This window comes from Ochlerotatus camptorhynchus, unplaced genomic scaffold, assembly GCF_037179485.1.
Source record: "Ochlerotatus camptorhynchus isolate MF236.1 unplaced genomic scaffold, CSIRO-AGI_Acam_v1.1 ptg000253l, whole genome shotgun sequence".
In the NCBI taxonomy this organism is placed as follows: domain Eukaryota; kingdom Metazoa; phylum Arthropoda; class Insecta; order Diptera; family Culicidae; genus Ochlerotatus; species Ochlerotatus camptorhynchus.
This window is the reverse complement of record NW_027040743.1, coordinates 569,008-595,273: the sequence shown is the minus strand read 5'-3', so window position 1 is coordinate 595,273 and position 26,266 is coordinate 569,008. Positions and strand designations below refer to the sequence as shown.

The following is a 26,266-nucleotide window of genomic DNA, read 5'->3' as shown; positions in this document are numbered from 1 at the left end:
TAGCATTCCTTTTTTCCCGTCATAGCTTTTACGAACCCAAGTAACCAAAACCCGTTGCATGGTTCAACATTGATGATCAACGGTAAAACTTCAAATGTAAGTAAAAGTTATAAATAACCTTATATGACAAATTCGTGTCTAATCATGAAACTCATTTGATGACATTACTGAGATGCTATCATAGTAGTTTGATCTTGATAGGTCTGTTTGCTTTATTTTTATTATAAAAAAAGATTGTGAACCCCTACGAAGACCATGAAAAATGTGATGAGCAACAACATTCACTGAGCAAGTGGAACTCGCCACAAATTGCGTCAACCTCTCCTGAGGACCCCCGGGTGTTGCTTTATGATGAAAGCTTGACACCAGCCAAGGGAAATGTTGTCACTCCATCTGTGACTGCTTTGGAAGTAACGAACGTAATAGTCCACCAACCCGGGGTCCCCAAAGTCATCAAGTCGTTCACTTTAGAATCATCCAACCTCAGCTCGGGATGCCAATTAAGTCGGCTTGGTGAAAACTTTCGCAAACTTAATTTGAAACTAAACTGGACCAAGCTGATATCAGTTATTAGCATCAGGCGGGTCCAATCTTACTTCTATCCAAAAAAAAAAAAAAAAAAGAACAAAGTCGAATGGCTTCCCGGGTGGGAAACATCAGACGACGACATCTTGTCAAGTCAAAATTAGCATTCCTTTGATGATGGTCTGGTGGTGCTTCTCTCTTCTGGCCACCAGTTGAAGGTGGATTGTAATTTCAAAGCTACGCTGCGTTGATCCAAGCGGATGAAGTCAAACTAGGTACAGGGAAATGTCGCCATCACTACGATTTCAACTTCCGACACAGTGTAAAAAGAACAGTTCACAGCGTGGTGGTGGATTCATTTGCACCGTCGTTTCTTGCGGGACAATTAAAAAGTTTCTCATGCATTTTAACTGGCTGTAGGGTGCAATTAAAGCGCACAGGTTGGTTTGGGGAAACTTGTTTCACTATTTTCTGAACGTACGTTTTGGTTGAACGAGCTGGCCACCCTCATTTAACGGCTACGGAAGATAGTTTGTGGTGGTTGCAAGTAGAGTGGGATTATTGGAGCATATTCATAACGAGCTGTTTCTGCTGCTTGTGTTTCTTAACGTGGCCTGGGGGTGCAACGATTGTAGGTTTAATTTTGATTCCATCCGCGTCTCGGTTGGTAAAGGTGCAGACATTTAGCCAGATCATATGGCGAGTGGCATTTCTCTGCATAAATCATTTACATATTTTTTCCATGATTTGTTTTCCGTCGATCTTGTTTTCCGTGCTGAGCACCAATGCTACCGACGCCAGGGAGGCAGCTCCCACACCTGGACCCTACCTATCGACCCATGAACTCATGAACCGGGGACCAACGGCTTTACTTCCCTTCCGAATGAAGGCGTGATCAGAGATGTTATTCCTCAGAACTTCCCGGCGGCGCCGACTGGTATTGAACCCAGGTCTGCTGGGGTAAAATCATTTACATATGAAACGATGCCAATTGGGTGCAATTTGGGCTTAGACTAACAACTGAATGATCTGTTTCTATTCATAGCAACTTTTGTGGGTATTTTTTAAATCGAAAATAACAATCTAATCATCACAACTTCAAAAACATCTTTGAGCTTTTCTTGGACTCCGGCGTATCAATCAGCTAACACATTCGTCGTCCACCGTTTAGATGATTCTAATGCACCGTGTTTTCAGTTGACTCAGATTTTGTTCACTTTTAAGTGGTGTTTGGTTTCCCGAAAAACCAATAGCTAGTTAGTCCTCGACTAAATATGACTTCCTGCGATTATAGCACTGCAGTTTACCCTTTACGTTTAGCATCTCCTTCATAATAATTGTCCGATATTTCTCATTCGGACGGAGCTGGGGACAATTGGACGGGTAGATGTCTTCTGGATAAAAAGCACCCGTTATCCTTTTACTGTTGCAATACACCCAGTCCGCAACATGTGGTCAGACCAAGTCGGGGCTATCGGGGGATTGGATGACTTCCCCTATGCTCCTGTAAAATTCTGAGTAAATTTTTTGATACGTGATGTAAACCATAGTCTACTGACTACACCTACACTGCCACGAATCGTAGTCTCATGTCCTATGGATTTCCCATCTACTTTGGACTGTTATGCGATTAGTGGCAGTACATATACCCTGATAAACTACGTAATTCAGCTTCAATCTGATTATATTTTTACGACTGAGCAATCCTGCAATTCCAGATTTTTCATTAAATGAAATACACGCACTGCAAATTATGGTTGATTCCGAGCCGGCAATAATCGAACAGCTGGCTATCATCGAAGACAACATATCAAGAAGACTGACAACTTTGCCTGAATCCAAGCGATAGACACAGTAGCGCTGCTCTTGAGCAAAGGCATAGGAAAATTAGCAAATATACAACCCAATATGGCTATTTTGAAATCCAAGATGGTGGTATCCGGATATAGAAAAAATAATGTCAAATAGCCCACAATATGGGTATTTTTTGGAATCAGGGTGACGTGTAGGAACTGGAAACCCAACTAACAATTTTCGCAAAGTAAACGCTTTACTCATTTCATTTATACAGCTTCAAGCTGTATTCAAATGTTATACGATATGAGGAAACCTTTATTTAACCTCTATACCAGCAAATCTGGCAAACTTAGTCAGCTACGTATGGCTGTTGGGACGGTTGGGACAAGCTCTTATTGCATATCCATTAACGCTTATATACAGCTGTTATCCTGCTGTTTAGTTGTGTGCGGGACTTGAAAGGTGCTTATTCAACCTTTTCCCCGTTATCCAATAATCACTCCAGCCCCTCCAAGTTCCAAGAGTACGTCACACGCCTATCACACCAGCTCAATACGGTTCCAAGGAAACTACCATGAACTTTGTCACGGTCACGAATCAAAACCCTTCGGCTGACAACGACTAATTCTGACTTTATTTGTCACGCATCCGTCCCGACACAACCAACGATGTAATCTCAGCGATGGCCAAGGAATGTCTGGAAATCATCACGGAGCCTGATGTGGTGAAACTCGTACCAAAGGGTAAGGACATTTCGGGTTTGTCATTTATCTCGTTCAAAATCGGCCTCGACCCAGAGTTGAAGAACGTGGCATTGGATCCCTCAACATGACCAGAAGGTATCCTGTTCAGGGAATTTGAAGACTATGGCTCCTCAACTTTTCGGAAGCCAAATTTGGAAGCTTAATCAACGTCCTCACAACCTGACGAGTACTAACCGGCAATCTTCGGGACGCACTGGAAAAAGCCTCATGGAAGTCCCGGAACCAGTCAAAGCAGTCGTGATTTGCAGTTACAGTTCCTGTCCTAGCCGTCCCGGACCTGCTTTTGACATCGTTGATGGGATCTTCCAACTCGCCACTCCAGGCAAGTACCAATATGTTAAGAACCCTACCGTGCCTGATGGTTCACTGTGTTTTAGCCATACCGATGCCAACGTCTTTGCTGCCCTACGCTCTACTGATTCCACAATCTTGGAATTCACCTCACCGAGACGCACACCACAAAGCATCTTGGAAGCCCCGAGCTCTCTGACCCAGTCGAGCCTGCAATGCCAACCTCCACACTTTCACTCTCCGGTGTATCCTGCCATCAAAGTCGTCTCGGCCCTGCGGTCGGAAATGGTAAGGGGGTCTTCCAGTCGGCGTTGCCAGGCAAGTACTTCGATTCGACGTTTAATCCGCCTCTTGATAGTTTCGTGGTTTGCAGCTCATTATCCAGCGATGTCAGCAACAGCGCATGCACATACCCTCGCAGTCAAATTGATCCTATCTTCACCATTTACTACCAAAACGTAAGACGTTTACGAACGAAGACAACCGTCCTCCGCTTAATGCTTTCAACATGCGACTACGACGTTCTGGTTCTCACCGAAACCTGGCTTCGAGCGTACATTCAGGACTGTGGGCTATCGTCAGATTATCATTTCTTCCGCTGCGACCGTAATCGAGCTACCAGTCAGCTTTCCAGAGGCGGCGGTGTACTTATTGCGATAAAATCCAAGCATTCATGCACATCAGTTTCGCTTGAGAATTGCGACCGTCTGGAGCAAGTGGCTGTGCGCATCACTCTGCAGCACCGCTCGCTATTCATCACCGGAATCTATCTCCGTCCTCCCGGATTTATACACGTCTCACACTACTGCACAACAGACTATCTTTGAGAGATCTTCGAACGCCGATATCATCTTGGCAATGGGCGACTACAACCTTCCGTTTCTGAGTTGGACTTTCGACGAGGACTTGAACGGTTTTTTACCATCAAACGCATCCACTGAACAGGAACTGGCTCTCACGGAACCGATGCTCGCTAGCGGGCTAATCCAAGTCAATTCACTGTCTAATTTGAATGGAAGACTGCTTGACTTAGCCTTCATCAGTGATCCGGATAACGTTAACCTTCTTGAGCCTCCGGTCCCTCTACTGGATATCGATCATCATCATAAGCCATTCATCTTACGACTTGATGCCGACTGCAATCCGCCCATGATATCGGACGGTGATTCGTATCCACCTAAATTGGATTTCAGGCACTGCGATTTCGGCTCGTTGAATAATGAACTGTCCACTATCAATTGGCAACAGATTCTGTATGGTGTTTCTGTCAATGCTATGGTGTTTATGTCTGGAGGCGTGTTACGAGGTTAACCTCAGTGCAACCCTGGTGGAGCCCTGAGCTACGTAATTTGCGGAATGTATTGCGTAAGTCGCGCAAATGCTATTTCAGTACCAGAACCAACGAGAGCAAAAATAGTCTCCGATTAATCGAAACGAGATACAACGGACTGTTGAAGTCTAGCTATGGGGAGTACGTCCAGCGAACGCAAGCGAATCTGTAGCAGCACCCATCGGCGTTTTGGAAGTTCGTGAAATCACAACGGTCTGGTAATCGTATTCTGGACATAGTTGAGTTTAACGGGATCGCTGCTAGCTCCCCTGGCGATGTTGCTAACTTGTTTGCGAGCTTCTTCCAATCAGTTTACAACACAAATTCACCACCTCTAAATCCTTCAAGTTTCGATCGCATCCACGCAGCGCAGCGCTTCTCACCGGACGACGTTATGAAAGCCTTGAATGACCTCGATGTTTCTAAAGGCCCTGGGGTAAATAGTATTCCCGCATCTTTGCTCAAATATTGCGCACGCTCACTCGCTTTCTCCGATCTCCTGCATATTCAACCGTTCGCTGAGCGAAAGATCATTTCCCAATGTTTGGAAGACAGCTTCAATTGTGCCAATCCATAAAGCGGGTAATCGAAACCGAGCTGAAAACTACCGTGGAATATCAATTTTCTGTTGCATTAGCAAGGTCTTTGAAACCTTAGTGCACAATGCTCTGTACAATGTGGTTCATCCTATAATATCGGAGTTCCAGCATGGGTTTGTCCAGCATCGCTCTACTACTACAAATTTGCTGTGCTACACTAATACTCTGTTTCGAGAGGTTGAAGCCCGGCGACAGGTGGACTCCATTTACATCGACTTTTCAAAAGCATTTGACACAGTGCCACACGTGTAAGCAACCGAAAAATTAAGAGCTATTGGATTCCCTACTTGGTTAGTTGAGTGGATTCTCTCTTACTTGACCGACCGCCATTCCTTCGTTTCGATCAATTCTGCACGCTCGAAGGCCTTTGCAATTACTTCGGGAGTACCGCAAGGAAGTGTGCTCGGCCCAATGCTGTTTGTCCTTTTCGTCAACGATATGTGCCTTCAGATTTCTTCATTTAAGCAAATGCTCGCCGACGACCTGAAGATGTTCAGAGTCATCGCGACCGTACTCGACTACCTCGCCCTGCAAAATGACATAAATGGGCTACTCCTATGGTGCCAAGAAAATGGTATGAGTGTCAACACAGGAAAATGCAAGGTGATATCGTTTTCCCGTCGGAGCACCACCGTCAATCACCAATACACAATTGGATCCGTGTCATTAGAACGTGTTACCTCAATTTGTGATCTTGGTGTTACTATTGACTCGAAGTTAAGATTCAACGAACATGTTGCACTTGTCACGGCTAAAGCTTCTACGGTTCTTGGATGCATTCGACGCTATACGTGGCAGTTTACAGGCTTTTTTTGCACAAAAAACATTAGGGGTATTCACGTAGCGTATGGTATGTAGTGTATTTCTTGTATACCGTGTATATATACCCAAATGTTTACGAGCTCGTTTTATTTTCAAAGGAAAAAGACTTACGAGGGCTGTCTGTCAATACTCCTCGATTTTGATGTGTATTCATTTACGTCTTTTTAGAATACCACGTCTGAGGGGTTCTAAAATGTAGTTTTTCCATTAATAAATCACCAACATAAAATGGTGAGTTCATGATGTTGTTGTTCTTCGTTTTATGTGACTGGAAATATGTTATCAAACGAAAAGAAAACTTTAAAAATTAAATCCAATTTTGCAATTGAATAAACTTCTCAATTAATTCAAAAAATAATTGCTGCATTTTATTAATGTCATGACCGTAACAAAATCAGCACACCCTTCGTTTCTCGCATTTCGTTTCGTTTCTCGTGCCGCTCACGCCGTACGTCAACAAAACTGTAAACAGAAGCCGGCATCTAATTTGTTTTTGCACGAGTGGTAGTCATGGCAGATGATTTTGACAGTCCGTACTTTACGCACCCAAACATAGCAATGTTACCATGGTTCGTTCACATACAAGCAGTGGTAAACTTTTAGCAAATACGCTTAGTTAATAATACGACCCTACGTGAATACCCCTATTATTCTGTACTTTGTTACGTAGCATCCTGGAATACGCGGCCTCTGTCTGGATACCTTATCACGCATCGCTGATCATCAGAGTCGAAAGAATTCAGAAGGTTTTCATTCGATTCGCGCTGCGCAACCTTCCATGGAACGACCCGCTAAATCTGCCTGACTACACTGCACGCTGTATGCTGATTGATTTGGAAACCTTACGTGCGAGGCGCACAAACATTCAGCAACTAGTTATTTTCGACTTACTGCGTGGCAACATTGATTGTCCTCAACTACAACAGGATGTCCGTCTATTCGTTCCACCCCGACAGTTGAGGAGCTCACAACTTGTCGCTGTGCCAGCTCACCGGACTGGTTACGGTTTCAACAATCCATTCGACGCTTGCCTGCGAGCTTTTAACGATACTAACGAGGATTTCGATTTTGTGATTAGCAAAAGTACTTTTAAAAATAGGATTAAGAATATTAGGTAAAGTAGTCTGTACGATTTTTATTTTTTATCGAAGATGAAACAACAAATAAACAAATAAATAAACTACACAGCTTTGTCTTGAAACCGGGTTAAATATTGTCTACGATATTTTTAATTGCAGGAATTTATTGAGTTTATATTTTGCTGTAAATCAAATTAATCCAAAGTTACAAGCAACACAACCAGATTATTTACCCTGCACCGGAAATCTGGAATCGAACTCGAGACGACCGCATTGGCAATCTTTGACACTAACAACTGTGCTACGCTAACACTTTGAACTGATGTAAAAAAATCAACATGCCCTTCTACAACAAAATCGCTGAGCAGAGGCTTTATAATAGTGCACATGACTCACTTTTCTCGACTAGTTACTTCACCTTTGTAAAGGAGCAGAGTAGAAGCTGTAAAACTGCACACGTCTAAAAATAAACCTAGCTGACTGTAAAAATGCATCCAAAGTAGCGCTAACACAGTTGATTAGCTGAGTACAGGTTGTTTAGTTGTTGAAAAAACAATTTTGATGTTTATGTTATTCAGCAAGAGTGGTTGTTTGTGTAGAAGCCATCAAATGAGTAATATATTCACTTTATTAGCTTTGTTTTGCAGCAACAAGTTGAAAGTTGATTAGGATGTGTATAAAAGTGACATTAGCGTTTATTGGCTGTTGTTATTCAGTGAGATTGGTAAATTGAATAATGGTTGTGAAAAAGTTGAGTAAACGCTCTACAAAACAAATTTGCTAGCTTCTGCTTGTAGCTGTATCTGCAGCTTTTTTTTCAGCTACTGTACAGCACAGCGCTGCAAAAGTTGGCTTACAAAGCAGAAAATGTTAGTTGGGAATCTACACCCAACCGAGGGATGTAAGATTCGCTTACAATTATGTGGGATTCATCATCAGAGGATGTTAGTGGAGACCACATGAACCGAGGATGCGATATACCTAGCTGCGGTCCAATGCAAGAAAATTGGATACCGAAAAATTTAGAGTGTATTAGTGAGGTAAATTAGCTATGTCGAAAAAATAGGAATCCGATTGCCGACTGGACTCGAACCAAGAACGCTTCAATTATCAGACCTGTGCTTTCTCCACTGCTCTCTCCATGCTCCTGAATATGAATAGCCTAAAGGCAAACATGAAGCGCTCATTTTCTCGCATACTCGACTTCGTATGCTTTTTCTGCTGGAGAGAATCGAGGCAAGTGTGTGCGTCGTTCTACAATGTTCTACAATGTGCGTCGTTCTACAAGCTTACTGGTATAGTCAAAAGCGTAAATAGAACACGATACGAAAAAGACAAAAAACCATTACATCGCCTGCATGGTCAACTTCTAACATTCGCTGCGATGTTCATGAACAGAGGATGATAGGAAACGGAACTAACATTGTTTGTAATAGATTTTTGGTTTGCGTGTATGTATTGACAGTATTTTCCAGTTTTTCATGAACCGTATGCTGCCATCTTGAATTTAAAAATGGCACCAGACATCAATTTCCGGTCCGAACAAGTCTCCCCGATTCCAAAAATACCAATATTGTGGGATAAAGGGTGTCCACGATGAAATTGCCACACACAAAATTGATTCGCAAAATTCGAGTTTTCATCCGATTGCCATCAAATTTTCAGGGATTGAGAAATAACTATTAAACTTCATTTTACCATTTTACTCGTATTTTATTTACAGTCCATACGCAAATGCCCGCACCTTGGCCTTAACCCCGGCCATAAGATTCTGCACAACCTGTGAATCAACCGTTTTTTGCATGTAAACCCATACTTTCTTCAGTTCCTCGACTGTCTTCACTACCTTAGGTCGTTTAAGAAGGTGCTGCTTCATAATCGCCCAGTACTTCTCGATGGGGTGGAGCTCCGGAGTGTTGGGAGGGTTGAACATTTTCGGCACGAAATTGACCTTATTGTCCGCATACCACTTCAGCACGTCCTTGGAGTAGTGGCATGAGGCCAAATCCGGCCAGAAGATTGTTGGGACGTTGTGGGCCTTCAGGAGAGGAAGCAGCCGCTTCTGGAGGCACTCTTTTATGTACACCTGTCCGTTCATCGTGTCCTGGGTCACGAAAGGTGCAGTCCGCTTCCCGCACGTGCAGATGGCTTGCCAAACCAGGAATTTATTCGCAAATTTGAACATCTTCTGAGTGCGGACATGCTCCGGAACGCTGAACTTATCCTTGGCCGTGAAAAACAGGTTGCCGGGGATCTGTTTGAAGTCGGCCTTCACATATGTTTCGTCGTCCATGATGCAGCATTCAACTTTCGTCAGCATGTTGAGGTACAACTTCCTGGCACGGGTTTTGTCGGACTTGTTCTGCTTCTCGTCGCGATTAGGGGCCTTTTGTACCTTGAACGTTCAAAGCCCAGCCTTAGTTTTGGCCTTCTGGACAAAACTTCAGCTTAGGTGCAGCTTCTTAGCCACATCCCTAACGGAGGCGTTCGGATTTCGGTTGAAGGCCCCAACTACGCGGTTGTGATTTTTGGTGTTGTACGGAATACTTTTTCCTTCACTTCTGGGCTTCCGATCGGTGGTCAACCGTTCCTCGAACCGCTTAATCACTCGCGACACCGTGGAATTCGCGATTCCCAACGTTTTAGCGATGGAACGATGCGAGAGATCCTTGTTCTCGTGATGAATGCGCAAGATTTTATCACGCACGAGCTGTTCTTTCGACTCCATTTCCGCGAGTTTTGATCACAGGACTTTAAAACTTGCAGGATGTAAATAATGCACTATGAACTAAATCCACCCAAAGTTTCATTAAATTCTACCCAACGGTTAAAAAGTTAGAGCAATTTCATAGTGTGGCAATTTCATCGTGGACACCCTTTATTTGACAATATTTTCAAAAACCTCTTGTTACGAAGTAAATCCCTAATAACGAGGTTTTTTTCTACGCATTAATTGGATTAACGAACCCCCGGTTTGGTTGGTTAATTAAGGTTCCAGTGTATATCCAATAGACCAACAACATTAAGCAACCCATCCAGACGCATTTTTGTGGAAAATTTAGAATAATTTAGCTTTGAATTATGATTCTAGTGATGGGCCCAAACCCGGAACCTCCATCCTGTTTAAAATCCTCTCCACCACACTTCACTCATCGTTCAATTTCCATCAGCATATCTACAGCGATAACAATCTCATCTCCCCCCGTCATCAGCAGCATATCTCAGTGCAATCAAGTCGTCTCAACCAAAGGCAGAAGACTGCAACCGATGGCAACTGCAGCGGTAGTCGCTTTTGTTAAGTGTTTCTTAGTCTAGGGCAGCAGTAGAGTAAAGCAGAAAATAGACACACTTCCGGAACCGGAAACGGAACTTGTCCACGCTCGATTCTAAGTAGGTGTTTGGTTCGTGTGTATGTGCAGTGCACAGAAGAACATCCCGGAAAAGTTTTTCCCTGTAGTCTAACGACTTCGGTGACGACAAAGGGGTAAGAGCACAACCAAGTTTGTCAGTGCAACCGGGTTCATGGAGGAGAGTTTGTAGTTCCTAGTGTAGTTTCACGAGTCCGTAATATTTGCTTATCTAATTTGGAACTCGGAGAAAAGTTGGCTCGTTTCACGCGTCTCTGGTTTCCTTTGCGTGGTGTGGTGAGTTGGGGCAATTTCCCGGGAGATGATTGAGTGCCACCGGCCGGTAGTGGAAGTGGTGGTGGGCCACTGCCACCAGCTGGACAAATATATATATCATGGAGGCGGATGGTGGTTCGTGTGTAGGTATGTGTATATAGAAGCAAGCGCGGCGAAAGTTTCTATAACAACATATGCAAATAAGCAACATGAAAGAGACGGAGTGTGTAAAGCGATATATTATCGTAGAGTTTATGGGAAAGTTTTCCCTTTCTCTGATGGCGCATAATACCGGTTACTTGACGGCGGGAAAGCGAAGCGGGAAGGTTCGAGAAGGACGTGTATGCTGTTGTGTCTGTTTGTTGTTCAGGAAACTCTCGTCCGGACGGATCCAGTGGAAAAGAATAATTTGAAAAAGTTTCCCTACTTCTTGGGTTTAGGTACGGCGTATCGGACACTGAGCAGAACGAGCTGAAGCTTTTGTATTCCATTGGAGAGTCTATAAATCATTTATTGGAGAAATCTCTTATCGGGCAGTTGCACAAAGGATTTGTTCCACAAAGTTGGAAAGCAAGGAAATATGAGAGTGTTTGTGTTTGTTGTGTGTTTCAATATTGACAGACGATGGTAGATTCCGAGAAGGGATTGAAGTTTGCGTATGAAAGTACTTGTTGGCAGATATCAAATTCAATCGATTGGGAAGAAGGGAACTGAAGGATATCGTTCGAATGTTAAACCACAACCATAGCTTGCCTAGCTTTTGATACAAAAGCCATGAAGAAGACCATCGTCGACATATTTGAATTAAATGCGAGAAATAACAACTAAAGTTGATTTTTACTAGATACCATCCAATCTCACCGTCCTCCATTAGCATCATTCTCTCAAATTATGAGCCACTTGCCTGCAAGCAACAAAACGTCGCAAATAACCACCATCTGGAGCTATTCTTTTCACGTGCCACATTTTTTAGTCTTCTTTTGCAGACAACAGAACTGGATGCTGCAGGCAAGTGGTCTAAAGTAGGGTGTGTCATGTTGAAAAATAGTTTCAGCAATGTTATAGACCACCCTCCAGTTTGATTCTTAATTCCAAAATATGAGTGTGTTCGAAAAAAAAAATGGTAAAGATTGATGAAGGTTTTGAGGTTGTGCAAATGGTTCGTGATTTGTATGGGAAATACTATGGAAGCATTTTGAATTTCACTTATATCACTCTAACTTTGGTTCTATTTGTCCAAATGCATTTGGACATTTGCTGTGAAAATGGCTAACAAGCCTGGGAGCTAACGGTCAATTTGGGAGAAATTCAGGAAAGACATGTCGTCTATATTCTATTATTCTAAAGAAATGCGAAAAATTCATAAAATAGAGTTATTGTTGAATATGCAACCACATGTTCAGTTTTTCAGCGTTTGGGCAACTGGAACCAAATTTAGTGCGATGTAAGAGAAATTCGAAAATTTCGCCATCATCTCCATATAAACTTCAAACCATTTGCATGATCTCTGAACCTTCAACAATTTTAACCATTTTTTGAATAGGCTCATATTTTGGGGTTATGAATCAAACTGGAGGTTCCCTATTAGATTGCAAATGTTTTTTTTTTTCAAAATGAAGCACCCTAGCCTGCAGCGTTTAAAATGCAAAACATACTACCATGCATACAGTATGCAGCCTTGCCACATGGTTCTGACGGGGACGATGATGTCCAGAATGCAACCCGCCACCACCAGCATCCAGTGAAAGTCCATGCCCTCCCCTACTAGCTAGTAGCAACGCCATCAGTGGAGAAAGTTATTGTTATTGCAACCACTTACCACCGGGGGCTCTTTCCCGCACATCAGAAAGTATACCTCTCTAGGAAAACAGCGCTGCCGCTTGCTAGTAGCTGGTTTGTGTTTCATTTCGATGGCCCTCAGGCTGGATGGAATGCAGAACCTATCTCAAACAAGGTGGTGCACACAAGAAGGTCCCTGGTTGGATGCGTGTCAACTGAACCGTGTGTGTTTGTGTTGTAGCGGTTCCCTGGGATGAAGGGCTCTTGCAAGTCAATCGATCAGCTACAGGCAGGGCCCATTCGAAAGACTCGAGAGGTCATAGTAGAAGGACCCTTCTGCTGAACACAGACAGACAAGTAAACTTGACTTCCCTGGCTCGGCTTAGGTTTCTCACGGCCTGGTTGGAGTGAAACATGTGTAATTCTTCTGGTTCCTGCTCGTGGGTGGATTGTAAAGGATTATAAATTTTGCTTTAATAGCTCGTAAAAGTGATATGGACAATGTTCTGGTAATTTGTTTTGGCATTAGGATGGTACTATTTTTTCCCCGGTGTAAAAGGATAGGCTGAATTTTCTCGTGTGGGGAGGACGCAGTGTTGTGGAGATAGATTTGATACCTGTGAATTGATGCTTGAAACGGTTCAATTAAAGTTAAAGTATGTATTTAGATATACAGGTAATACGGTAACAATAAAAATGCTCTTAGTGATAATGGGCTGTCACTGATGAAGTTTTAAAAGAAAATTAAAGTTATTCATCCGAGAGATGTAGAGATCAGACTTTTCTTACTAATGGTTTTGCACGATATTAATATCAGACAAACAATTAAGTAAATATTACCGATACAGTTGAAAATCTAAATAACCCACTAGCGACAATCGATTTTACTTTCGTTTGGTACGCTGAATTTATATTATATTTGTTCTTGCCATAAGTGTTCGGGAAATGCTGCTCGAATCTCATTCTTTATGCTCTACTGAGAGAATAAACTCGTGTGTGAATCTGCAAACCAAAATTCACGCTTGAGATTTACATACATTTTGACTAGAGAGGGTTTAGTATAAGAGAGTAGTGGACTGGCTAGTTTTGAGCCAATAGATCTGTCAAAGCCAGAGCAAATCGAGCAGTGCCTATCTTGATTGCATTGGCAGTGTTGTTAGAAATCAACTAGGCATAGGTTGCCAAGGCAGTTTGTTTTGAATCCGCTCCTCTCTTATACTAGACAATGAAAAATGCCCAAAATATATGGAAATTAATTTTAGAATCAGAAATCTCATCGGTGCTTAAAGCACTGTTGCATTTCGGCAAATCTTGTAGAGGAATAAACTCATTCATGTCGTCGAGAAAACTGAGTGAATAGCACTGTTTTGCTTACAACATATCGGTCATATCTCAGGATTTAGATATCTGATTGGAATAAACGTTTGATAAGGTAATACCGGAGCTAGAATCACATAATGTGAAACTTGCTCCACTCAATTCGGTTCAGCCATCACCGAGAAAAGTGAGTGAGTAACACACATCGACACACATACATACATTTGCTTATTACGTCGAACTGAGTCAATTGGTATGTGACACTTGACCCTCTGGACCTTTGATTGCGGTTTTCATGTTGATTATAGCCTTTGGTTACACCTCGATATACGGCAAAAATGAATGGCAACTAATGTACATCTCGTTCACAAACTGGAACTGGAAAGATATGTGATGGGAGATTCTACTTCAGAGCAATGCTAAAGTTGGTTCATTCAGGGTCGCGAGTGAGACAATGTTGTAACAACAAACATCAAAGCCATCGATTTGATTTAATTACCAATCTCAAAACCATCATCAATCTGCGGATTAAAAAAATGGAACATAGACATTCACATTTCAACCATCAAGATATCTGTTATCACATCAGCCCAAATCGATCTTGATAACGTTTAAGCCCACTTTGACGAACACCGTAAAGCACCGGAAATCCATCTAAAGAGCTTAACTGAGCCTTCACATTTGAAAAACTGTCCTCCTGCTCATCTATCTGAATAAGTAACAGCAGTTCCCAGAAAGATCAATCTTCCTAATTCCATCTCGGTTGGCCCGTAGGTAGCTGGTACGTGACCTGCCCCGTCAGTTGAGCACTTGCTGGCTCTACAAATAGGCTTCTCTCTTTAGCAAGCGTACACACCTTGCATCGAGCTCATAATTTAACCTTCTACATGCTTCCACAGCAACAAAATTGTACCTTTGTTACATAGAGACAGGAACATTCACTAATTCTCCTCTGAAGCTGCCATAAATTACAATCTTAATCCAATTTACTTTGAACCTCCCCCTGTTAGCGCCAGTGGATCCCGTTTCGTTGGCATTTTTTCCCCTCCGAATGTCGAACGAACCACCCCCACCATGACCTAGAGTCGAGCTCAGCACTAGTTTCAATTTCCGATGACGAAGATAAACCGGTCTAAAACGCAGCAGCAGCACCAGCAGCCCCAGTCTTTCGATCTTCGCGGAGGTCGTCGCTTCGGGGTGATAAATGCTGATGAATGTATTAAGGTTATTAAATTTCACTGCGTTGATTATGGCAGTAATTAAGCTGCTAAGCTTGTTTCATCGTTGTCGTCGAGTCGAATCGAGGGACGTTTCGTTTCGTGGAAGTGAAACACTTCTGGTGCCCAGCGCAACATGATGTGCACGAGACATGCCATTAGGCATTGACGCCGACTACGACTACGACTACGACGACAGTGATGACGACAACGCCAACGGTGCCATGTCGTAGCCACATTCACAATTTAAGTGAAAGTTTAACGAAAGGATTAGTGACGCTTGGAGGCGAATGTTTGCAACCTTCCTGATGGCTAATCACTACAGTAGTAGTGTTAGCCTGATTGGAGGCCGCAGCAATTGGTATGTATGACACGTCAACTGGACACTGGTTGGTAGTAGTGGCTACTTTTCCCGGGACATGTCCTCCCACTAGGCTCGAGGCTTCCAACAGTTGCAGGACAACTGTGTCATCCTAGATTGGCTGGTAATTTAGATACATCGTTCTGGGGTAGAGAGAATGGCATTAGCGTATCGAAATGGATCAGCTCGCATCAGAACGTGATGGGCTTACTGGATTGTCTGGTTTGGCAGTTTGAGACGAGATAAAATCGTATTGAGTTGAGCTTGGATAAACAAGTTTCAAAATTTGAATAGCGATGAAAAATTCGTATTGAATTATAGTATTTAATTCAGCGTTGCCCAACATGTGGCCCGTGGGCTGGATGTTGCCCCTGGATCTCAGCAATGATATAATTCTAGTCAAATTTTAGTAATTTAAGAAATAAAAACTATGACTAGAAAGGTTAGGCAACTGCTACTACTCAGAAAAAATCTGAATTAATATTCCTGATAATGTGCGTAAACTTGTAATTATTTTCACTCAAACTAGGAGCATGCATTTGATGATATTTTCAAAGATGGGTGGTTGCATACAATATTTGAAATATTTTTTAAAGTATCACATAACTGTACTCAATTCGTAAAGTAAACATGTATGATATTTGACATTCCATTTAAGCATCATATTAAAGAGATATTTTCACTACTTTTTCAAACTGTGTGTAGTATATAATTTAATAATATATCAGTGTTCAGTGAATCAGAAGGGATCTTAACCTATTACCAATGTTTCCGGCAACTCCTGAACAACATAGGTTCTCAATTTTGTAGAACATTTAGCTTTTGTAATATTTTGTCTTGTATGAAAATATCTATCCTCTTAGATATTGTATGATATCAAGCCCTGTGGTTCTGAGAATGTTGACAACATGGTCAATCACCATAGATTGTCGGATTTGAAATCGCTGTTCATAGGTAAACTATGTCTCATTGTTCAGAAAATTTTCCTCAATGTATCATACTTCCACTGAATGGAGGCTATGATTAGAAATGATAACAGTTATATCCCTGGTGAATAATATAACTTGTAATCTGGCGCGGCAGCAACAACATACAGTGCATGTCGAGCAAATTATCGCAAACAAACTGATCTGGGCCACAAGGACTTACGACAACGACGACGACGACGACGACGACGACGGTTGCAAAAGCACTCATCAACACGAACAACAAGGAAGGACAAATCCATTTTCTCGTCACCGTCCATTGTGACGGACCATTCCCACATTGCGTCATATGAGTGTGTTTGGTCCGTTTGCTGTTTGTTACCCGATGATCTATGGCAGTCAGTATGAATTTTCCCTGAGGGTTCCCCCCTGCCAGCGTCCACCGTCTTCGGCGAGGGAGCAAACGATGATTTCCCAGTTGTAGGAGGGTAGTGCACGAGAGGCGGTGTGAGGATTGACGGATGGTTGGATATGTAGTAACAGAACAGCATCAGTGCAGAGGAAAGGTAAAGCTGCGTTATGATTTATTGTACTCCAGCACGTGTTGGACGAAGGTGATTAAAGTGCTTGCAATTTCGCTTCTGGGCTGCTCTAAGGAGGAAGGAAGGTGTCCTTTTAGGCAATCGCAACAGTCCCAGTTCCAATTACTTCGGGTGTCCGTCCTTCGTCAGCAGTTGGTGCCGTGCCGGACCCGGGATCTCTCCAGATGTATTCCTTTACGGTCATTCGTGTGAGCAGTATCTAAATGTTTATCTTGATAGATTTATATCTTCATTCTTCATCAGGCTCTCGGCTTCTATAATCGTTCCGGAGATCGTTCTGCTTCCTCAGCTTTCACTTCTACCATATGTATGGTTAAGGTAGCTTCAGAGGTTATGGTCAAGGAAACATATAATAAAAACCATGAACAAAATTCATTGCTAAAATTTGGTTTTAGATGAGGCTAGATGGTCATATATTTACAGCAAATAGGCATTATGAAATCCAGAAGTTAGTCATAGAGTCTTTAAAAAATAGGTCTTCTTGATGTTCTCTACTTCTTGATTTGAAGTTTGGTCTCAAGAGAACATTTCAATGCTGTTGTTATCCAATTGTGACGCCTTTGAGCTATTAAGTATTAGACTACATATATAGAGATGTGTAACTTCAATGTTACTCAAAAGGTGCTGTCTTCCCCTTCGTTGTTTTTTTTTAAATATCGAGAAAGGGTGTTTTCTCAGGGGTCGTTTTGAGTATATCTCACCTACACCCAATTGGCGTACCATGCGTCTCCATTAGGGTGGGTCAACTTCACAACCTTTCTGATCCCCACTATTCTTTTGATCTGTATTGAGGTTCCCAACAACTGTGCCAAATTTGAATGAAATTGGCTACTCTCTGTATTTGCGGGAGAACTTTAAAGTTTGTATGGAAAAATGTATGGGAAACGGACCAAAAAATTATTCATTTGCTTGTTGAAAATAAAGAAATTGCTCAACTTCGACCAAACCTGACACTTAGATTGAAAAAAAAAACTATGCAGAACAACTTCGTCAAAAATCACAAATCGATGAACCTTGATAGAAATTGAGATTTCATCTAATCCGTGCATAAAATTTATTCGGAAAGTTTTTTTATCGCTCAAATAAATACACAGATATCAATACACAGACCATCAAACACGTATTTATCCCACATTAAGAACATGATTTTAAATTAAAAGATGTTTACATGAATGTATAATAATAATCCTTAATTATTCGTATTTTAGCATTTAATAAAAGTGCCATCTTTGACAACTTTTCGTGACAAAAATTTGTCAAAAAACTTAGTAATTTTGTTCTCCACTTTTTCTGAAAAATAGAAGTCAACAACATCCCCAAAAATAAGAGTCAGCAACAACCCCAAAAGAATATGATATGTTGTTGTTATTCACATCGTCGTGATTGTGCACTGCTAAATTTGTCGATTTTTTTTATCACACGGGCTATCGTTATTCGTTTTTTTCCGTTTGGTTTACCTGTAATATTGTACTGGTTGTTAGTGGAAAGTGCAGTTCGTTGCGATAATCGTCTAATTAGAGCATATTTTGTGTTGTGAAAACAGTGAAAAAGTTATTCAATCGGACATATTGTAGTGTATACTGTTGTGTTATTGTCGATATCAGACTAGCATTGGGCGATCTTGAGAATCCAATTCCTCTTTGCGTATTAGAGCATCTCCACCGCTGTTTCTAAATCACTTTTGGAAACTGAGTCAGCATGACTTCCGCCTGTGACCAATGCGCTAAACCAGTTAAAGGCGATGAAGAATCCATCTCCTTCATGGCTTTTTGCGACAGGATGATTCACCTCAAGTGCGGCGGCACAAAGCTGAATAAGGCTTTTTTGAATATTGTCCACACTAGCCCGAACCTGTTTTGGATGTGTAACGAGTGCGCAAAGCTGATGAAATGTGCTCGGTTCAAAACTGCCGTCTCGTCGTTTGGCAGTGTGATTAATTCTATCACCGAGAGACAGGAAATCGCACACGCTGAGCTTAGGAAGGAAATGGCTAAGCAAGAACAGCAGATCGCTCAGCTATCGAAACGAATCGCATTGACAACTCCGACAAACTCCGATTTCATGCGTCAACCGCCATTAAAACGGCGCCGCGATGAAGGCTCGCTCACTAGCAAACCACTTGTTGGTGGTTCTAAAGCAGTAACAGGCGACAATGCCTTTACCGAGGTCCTTACTGTCCCTGAACCCACCGAGCTGTTTTGGCTGTACCTTTCTCGTATTCATCCTAGCGTGAAATCTGAATCAATCGAGAAGCTGGTCAAAGGTTGTGTACAGTGTGAAGATCCGATTAAGGTCGTGCCGCTAGTCAAAAAAGGATCCGACATCAGCCGTATGAGCTTCATCTCGTACAAAGTCGGAATGGATCTCAAACTACGCGAAGCTGCTCTTAGATCGGATACATGGCCGAAAGGAATTTTGTTCCGTGAATTTGAAGACGGTTCAAAAAACATGTGGTTGCCTCGTTTGAACACGCCTACCATCACGATCTCTCCTATTCCGGGACCTTCCGAGTTCTCAACTCCCATTTCCGGACTAGACCCAGTCTGCTGATTCAGAATTGGATTTTCGTTGTGAATTGGAGCGCCGTAGACCAGAACGCACTGCCTGTCGCATTATGGGATACCTCGAACCACTCGATCCAGTCGCGCTAGCTGTTTCCCGCCATCAAAGCCGTTCTATTTCCTGCCATCAGAGTCGTTCTGGCCCTGCGGTCGAGTTCGGTGGTGAGGTCTCCCAAGCATCGTCGTCAGGCAAGTATGCATACATTAGTTACAGTCATTTGCCTGATCAGTTTCCGTGTTCCAGTGCAACGCTTCATGATGTTTACACGATTTCCAAGAATAATGCTGCTACCTTTATTGCTTCTGGACCACCACCATCTCACCGAGACGCATCGTGGATAGCACTGTGGAAGCCCCTGATTTCTCTGCCTCAGTCGCGCTTATTCCAGCCAGCGCTCTGCATAGTCGTCTCGGCCCTGAGTGTAGATGTAGGTCGGGGGTCTTCCATCCAGCTATTACTGGCAAGCATATTGACGATTCAGCTTCTCCTTTGCCTGATACCACTTCAACTTCTAGCTGTGTTTCCGGTTCTGCGATCTCCACACTAGCCACATCATGTCCATGCATCCGTCCTGCCAACTACCAGCAGGTTTATTTCCGAACCTCCCGACCCAGTCGCGCTTGCTGCAGACATCCGCCATCGTCATCGTCCCGGTCCTGTGGTCGGTGATGGTATCGGGGACTTCCGGCCTGCAACCTCAGGTGAGTATGTTAGCGATTCCGAGCTCTCGGTACCTGATGTCCTTTCGATTTCTAGTTCCCGTGATTGCTCCTCGAATGGTCTCCGGATCTACTACCAAAACGTGCGTGGGCTGAGGACTAAAATCGACTCGTTTTTCCTGGCTGTTGCGGAGGCCGAATATGATTTGATTGTGCTGACGGAAACGTGGCTGGACGACCGAATTTACTCATCGCAACTTTTCGGGTCACTCTATTCCGTCTTCAGAACTGACCAGTCAAAAATCGCGCGGTGGTGGAGTCCTGATTGCAGTATCTACTAGACTAGCCAGCTACGTAAGTACGTCACCCATTTCCAGTCAACTGGAACAGCTGTGCATTGTCGTAGAACTTCCACAAAGCAAGCTTAGTGTAGGCGAAATCTACCTGCCTCCCGACCGCAAAAACGACTGCACGATCATCCGTGAGCATGTGGAATCGTTAGGGTCAATTTCGTCACAATTAAGTCCCTGCCCTCCCGCTTTCGTATTTAGTGACTACAATCAAGCTGGTCTGCAGTGGCGCTTTACAGACTGTTGCACACCATTAATTGATCCACTGCTTTCGCATATGCCGATTGCTTGCTGTGCTCTTTTGGACGGTTTTAACTTTTACGGGTTCACACAAGTGAATACTTTTCCGAACCGAAATGGACGTTTGCTAGATCTTGTCCTGGCAAATGATTCCGCACTACCGGGCACTTCTGTTTCCTTGCCGGTCGAGCCACTGATTGATCTAGATGCCGATCATCCCGCTCTCGTCGTGTCATTTAGTTTACCTGCGCCGATTATTTTTACGCCTACATCTGAGTGCTACTCTTTGGACTTTCGCCGGGCCGATTATGTTGCATTGAACAATGCGCTTGCGGAAATTGATTGGCAATTTATCGAAACTGCCGCTAGCGTGAATGATGCAGTGGATTTTTTCAGTGCTGCACTGGAAGATGCTATTTTCCGCATTGTCCCAGCTCGACGACCTCCGCTAAAGCCTGCATGCTAACCCACGCCTACGCGTGCTAAAACGTCAACGCTCTGCCGCCCTCCGAAAGTATTGTAACTCTCGCTCGCCGTACTACAAACGACTGTTCAATTTTGCGAGTCGTAGTTATCGAAATTACAATCGTTTTCTCTATAATCGACACGTGAGACGCACGGAAGCGAACCTTCGCACGAATCCGAAAAGTTTTTGGTCGTTTGTCAACTCAAAACGGAAGGAATCCGGGTTGCCTTGTTTCATGTTTCTTGGGAATGACTCGGCTAATAGTGAAAGAGAAAAATGCGACTTGTTTGCTCGTCATTTCAAGCAAGTGTTCAACGATTTCTCCGCTTCGCCAACACAAGTGCTTGATGCTGCTGTTGGGATGCCACGTGATGTGTTTAGTTTCGTTATTCCGCGCATTTCAGAAGACATGGTGATAGCCGCAACACGCAAACTGAAGCTCTCGTTCGCCTCCAGACCTGACGGCATTCCGTCATCAGTTCTAAAACGTTGTGTAGCCAATCTCTGCCTTCCACTTGCGAGGCTATTCTATCTCTCGGCACAGCAATGTGAGTTCCCCTGCCGCTGGAAACTTTCTTATCTGTTCCCAGTGCACAAAAAAGGAGATAAACGGAATGTCATAAATTATCATGGAATCACCTCCCTGTGTGCCTGCTCAAAACTGTTCGAGATTATCACAAATGATGCTCTATTCGCGTGTTGCAAAAATTATATCGATACAGAACAACACGGTTTCTACCCGAAGCGCTCCGTGTTCACGAACCTGGTGCAGTTCACTTCTAACTGTCTGCGATGCATGGATTCAGGATGGCAAGTCGATACTGCGTATATGGATCTAAAAGCTGCATTTGACACGGTGGACCATAATATCTTGCTGGCCAAGCTGGAGATACTTGGCATCTCGTCAACTGCTGTGGATTGGTTCAGATCTTACTTGGTGAATCGCTATGTACATGTAAAGATTGGCGCGTCGGAATCGGATGTTTTCTCAAACAACTCGGGAGTCCCGCAAGGCAGTAACCTAGGACCGCTACTATTTTCGATCTTTTTAAACGATTTCGCCTTGCTGATACCATCAGGATGCCGCGTTTTCTATGCAGAGGATACGAAAATCTACAAAATTATTAAAAGCCTCTCGGACTGCTGGGATTTCCAGAATATGTTAGGTATTTTTGCTGACTGGTGCTCAAGAAATTTGATGAGTCTAAGCATAGAAAAATGTAACATTATTTCCTATCACCGAAAAATCGAACCAATCATGTTTGACTATGTTCTCTACGGACGCTGCCTTGCTCGTGTAGAGCACATAAAGGATCTCGGCGTTACCTTGGACTGCAGACTCACTTTCAGAATCCACTACAATGACATCATCTCCAGAGCTATTCGACAATTGGGCTTTATTTTCAAAATTGCCGACGAGCTTCGTGACCCGTTATGCCTCAGGTCACTTTACTGCTCGCTCGTGCGATCCTTATTGGAGTCAAGTTCAGTTGTTTGGTGCCCTTTCCATGCTAGCTGGATCACTAGAATTGAATCCGTTCAACGCAAGTTTGTGAGATATGCTCTTCGTTTCCTCAACTGGCGTGACACAACGAACTTGCCACCGTACGAGGAGCGTTATACCGTCTCCTGGTAGAGGTGAGACGGAGCCATTAGAGGTGAGACGGACGGTCGCTCAAGCTATGTTCGCTGGAAAGCTGCTTAAAGGTGACATTGACTGCCCAACACTGCTGTCACAGCTAAATATGTATGCCCCTGAGAGGTCTCTTCGTCAACGCGATTTTCTGTTTTTGGAACCACGGAGCCAGAATTATACTCAACACGAGCCAATTCGAGCAATCAGCCGGCAATTCAACAACTTTTTTATATGTTCGACTTCAATGTATCAGCTGACGTGTTTCGTCATCGGCTACTTGGCCTTTTCCGTACCGTTGACCGTAACTATTTAGTTTAAGTTTTATTCATTTAGACAGTAATTGTCAGTTGAATTTTCCAATAAACAACAATAACCAATAGTACTGTGGTCCCATAGAACGCAATTTAATTCTTCTTTAATCGGTTAACTGCTTCCGGAAATGCGTTTAACTATGTTCCAGAGTGTAGGGACTTTGAGACTAATATCGTCTTGAAAAATACAAAATTGTGACTCATGTTTCTCGGCAGCCACTGAACCGAATTGGGCGCAAAAACTTCCAATTCATAGGTACAACGGTCCCAGAGAAAGCTATTTTGAAATGAGTAAGAAGGGTCTGATCACATCATTGATGAATAAATTCTGATTTTTCATATACTTTTAATAACATGATTAGGTAATTAATTAGCGAGCGGGACATTTCACCGAAGGACGCTTCGTCGAACGACGGTTCACCGAAGGTCATTTCGCCGAAGAACAAGCCATTTTCTATGGGTTTGAACTTTTCTCAAAGCTCATTGAATTTTGAAATCAGTCTCGAAAAAAGATTAAGGAGGTTCGATTTTTTCAACCTGTCAAGCTATTCAAATGTAATGCTTCCTTCTTTTGAACATGGGCAGTTCTTTCGAGTTGTACTATTTTCGAATTAACTTCTCAAAACTCTCATCACTCTCCAGTTCCGGTTCTGAACTACATATTGCCAGGCTTTCACTTACTGGATTTGTATTTCAACGTTCTAATGTCGCCTTTTTTGCCTTCGAAAAATTTGTAATTTTTTTACGTCTGGTTGAAAAATTTACACGCAGAAGTCACGCACAAATTGAGCATAGTTTTTGTTTAAATGAATCAGCTGGCAAAAGTAAATTTAATATTGAGACATAATTTCTCTAAGTACTCGCTATAATCATTTATGAAGTGGTAATGCATTATTATGCATTCAAAACTATAGCAATTAATATTTCTTTAAATTTTGACGAGGTTCTCAAGCAACATACATTTTTATAATAATTTTTATTTTGAATTCGGTGAAATTAGGCTAGCAACCTAACTGATATATAACACACACACCCTCTGATACTGTGCCTACAAAACAGGACTGGTTGTGATTTTTATGTCTCTTTCCACCTTTCTCGCCGTTGTTTGACAATGATGATGACGTAAAACAGTTTGCATCTTACAAGTGTGTGATAATAGAAGAGACAACATCCTTGACTTTACCAGGCCAACGCACTGAGAATTGTTGCAAAATTGAGTAATTTCAGTAGTGATTCTGAAACACACAGACGCTCGCAAAAATGAGCTTGTGTGTAGTTGAATTTTTCAACCTTAATTCCACCTTAAACAAATAAAATATTATATTTCTGACTCCTAAAAATTCCGACCAGACCCTACCAAGAAACACTACATTTCCCTCAAGGACGTTCGTCAGGTAGAGACAGAACTGCTGGATGATGCATGCAGTGAATGAATGGAGTGGTAGCGGTTGCAGTGGAAGAAGCTTTCACCCAGTACCAGTGTGTTGATGCCTCCTGTGGAGATGCGAAGCTGCTACTGATACGTGTGCTATCGGATGGTTGGTTGGTTGGTAGAGATGGGCAAAAATTGTTTACTCCTATTTCAACCATGGCAGAAGTATGAAGGAAGCTACATATGTAGCGTGAGATATGCTGGACATGTTTATGTATCAGAAACGTTACATCTGCTGAATAGAAATTAGTCTTAATTCCTGTTTCATGCAAGAGGGCCGTGTGGATGGATGGATTTTCCCCTTTCCCATTGTGTTTTGTCTTGTGAGTTTTAGGACGGATACCATCATTGTTATGAGAGATTGAATCCAGCTATTTGATGTGGAATATTGGTTTGATAAAGCTGGAGCAAGAGAACGTGGTTCTGGAATTTGTTGTAACTTAAAGCATGATGCGAGCATATCTTAGCCTGGTGTAATTTACTACGTCCAAACTCCAATCATTCTCAAGTTAGTTCTATAATCGATCTAATTATTTTACTTTATCGATTTATTCAAACGTGACAATTTCCATGAAGACTGCGGCTGCTACCCATTCTTTTACGAAAGTCAATATCCTTCCTATCCTTCCGCTAACTGAATCGTCGGGAGCCATTTCTGTACTAAAATGTTCTCTCCATGCATTTACAATTCCTATCACACGATTCACAATTCAATTTTCGTCGTCCATTCGATAGCGACACTTGGTAGTTCCTGCCCTGCTGATGTTCCATGATAATGAAATAGTTCGACAGTTACGATGACCACACGGTAGCTTATTTGACAGCTGAAACCGGCATTGTTTCATCTCCCATCCAGAAATGGAACCTCATGGTCCGAAATGGAACAAGACCCCGGGAAACCCAAGTGACAACTTTGTGGGAATCGAAATAGCGACGACGATGAACCGACCAGCAACGAGAGATACTGTATTATGTTGCCAGTTCCGGTCCCTGGTAGGTGCAACCAAAAAAAAAGCAACAATTTATCCTGCTGCTTTTCGTTTACTTTGTATCCGGCTGCCGCTGGCTAGTTGGCTGGATGGCCGGATGAGGCTTCTGGTAGAGCAAAAGGGTCACCATTTTACCCGGTTGGTGTCGCGGTTGGGTCGTCGCGTTTTCCAGTGCATGGGGAGATACCTAGTACCTATGCAACACCATTCGGCGAGATGAGAATGTACAAGAATGACTTTTTTCTCGGTCTCGGGGAAGTGGCGTTCTTCCGTCATGTCCATTCCATACGCGAAAGGATAATGCGGTGAATGCGATATCTCGGCGGGAAAAGCTCGGACTGAGCAAAAAGTGATACCATCCGGTTGGGGTTTCTGCTGAATGGGGTCGTGTGGGATGCGTTCTTAAAATGTGAAATTGGATGGAATTTGGAAGCTTTTTCACATCCAGAACCTCAGAAATTTTGTTGGCATCTTGAATCTAAAATCTAAAGCCTTTCTGTTAAGAACAAATTTAAATGAATTTCTGATAAGAGATCAAACGAAATGGCTGGACGACTTTCAAGCAGTGTTTCCTATCCATTTAATCGCG

The 26,266-nt window shown here is 42.8% G+C and overlaps 1 protein-coding gene across 4 annotated transcripts in view; it reads right to left on the bottom strand.

The window, feature by feature from the left end:
* LOC135704967 (uncharacterized) overlaps positions 1-26,266 on the bottom strand; it is a 307,390-nt gene that overhangs the window by 216,489 nt on the left and 64,635 nt on the right. The gene's annotated exons all lie outside the window — the stretch shown is intronic.